The following is a 1,845-nucleotide window of genomic DNA, read 5'->3' on the forward strand; positions in this document are numbered from 1 at the left end:
AAGGGCTGGAAGGCACCAGAGTCTACATAGATGACCTCGTAGTCTGGGGAAATACAAGGCAACAACATGATGAAAGGCTGGAGAAACTTTTGTGGAGAGTTAACAAGAATGGACTTAAACTGAATAGAGACAAGTGCCTCTTTGGTGTTTCAGAGATGACCTTCCTGGGAGATAAGGTTACAAGTGAAGGGGTGGAACCTGATCAGTCAAAGGTACAAGCCATATTGGATATGCCAGCACCCACTGACAAAAAAGGTGTCTTGCGAGCAATGGGGATGATCAACTTTCTGGGTAAGTTCATTCCTAATCTTACCTCCAAGACAGCATGCCTAAGGGAGCTGCTACAGCACAACACAGTGTTCGAGTGGACGGCCCGGCATGAGAAAGAGTGGAAACAATTGAAGGAAACTGTAACTACAGAGCCGGTCCTGACATTCTTTGATCCATCAAAGCCAACAAAAATTTCAACAGATGCCTCAAAAGATGGCTTGGGAGCAGTTCTGCTCCAAAGGAACAAAGACAAGTGGCAACCTGTAGCATATGCGTCCAGATCTATGACAGAAACTGAACAACGCTATGCTCAAATTGAAAAAGAGACTTTGGGCTTAGTGTTTGGGTGTGGAAAATTTCACAGCTATGTATATGGATTACCAACCTTTACAGCAGAGACTGATCACAAACCTCTCATCTCGATCAGAAAAAAGAACCTCAACAACATGTCACCCAGAATTCAGCGCATGATGATGGTGTTGCAGCGCTATGATTTTGAGCTGATCTACACGCCTGGGAAATATATCGTACTCGCGGATGCATTATCCCGAGCGCCAGCACCAAGTGGTGACAGGTTAGTCAGCGCTACAGCCGAGGAGGCTGAAACACATGTAAACATGGTAACTGCCTCACTCCCAGCATCAGATGTCATGTTGCAACAAATTGTACAGGAGACGACAAAAGATCCAGTGCTGCAGAAAGTATCACACCTTATACAGAATGGGTGGTCAAAAGGAGTCTGTCCAGGGTTCTACTCTGTGCGAGCTGATTTATGCATGGCTAATGGGCTGGTGCTGAGACAAAACCAGATTGTCATTCCGCAATCCATGCGGAAAGACATGCTTCAGCGTATCCATGAAGGACATCTTGGAGTGGAGAAATGTAAAAGGAGAGCGAGAGAAGCAGTTTACTGGCCAGGCATCAACAGGGATATTGAAGAGATGATACAGAAATGTGAAACATGTCTCAAACATCACTACAAACAAACAAAAGAGCCAATGCTGGCAGCAGATCTACCCACTGCACCATGGCAAAAGGTAAGCATCTGCAAGGCATCTGGAACCGCTTCAGGAAAGAGATGTTGTGAGGATTGCAGGTCCAGATTTCTGGGACAAAAAGGCAACTGTTCTTAGCGAAGTAGGGCCCAGATCGTTTGCTGTTCAGACAGAGAATGGAAAAGTGTTAAGAAGAAACCGGAGAAGTCTGTTAAAGACACAGGATGTTAAACATCAGGACACAGAGACTGGAACTGAACAACGAGGTGCTAACCCTGTTGAGCACCACAGTGAACCTCCTTCACCTTCCCCAATGTCTGAGATACTGAGAAGGTCCGTACGTACAGAGAGGCTCATAGAACAAGTGTGAACTGTTGTGGTAAAGAATTGTTAGAAAATAATAATAATAAATCACAAGTAAATAACGGATAATAATTCATTTAGAATAGTAATTGTTCACACTTACTTGAGACCTACTGAGTTATGTGTTATTGACTGTTTAAGTTGTCAAAGGTGAAGAGTTCTAATGTGCTTGAGGGCTGTATGGGATTCATTTGGTTCATGCTGGAAGATGTAAGGT

This window comes from Haplochromis burtoni, unplaced genomic scaffold (assembly GCF_018398535.1).
Source record: "Haplochromis burtoni strain Fernald_Lab_line unplaced genomic scaffold, NCSU_Asbu1 Contig_999, whole genome shotgun sequence".
Classification (NCBI taxonomy): Eukaryota; Metazoa; Chordata; class Actinopteri; order Cichliformes; family Cichlidae; genus Haplochromis; species Haplochromis burtoni.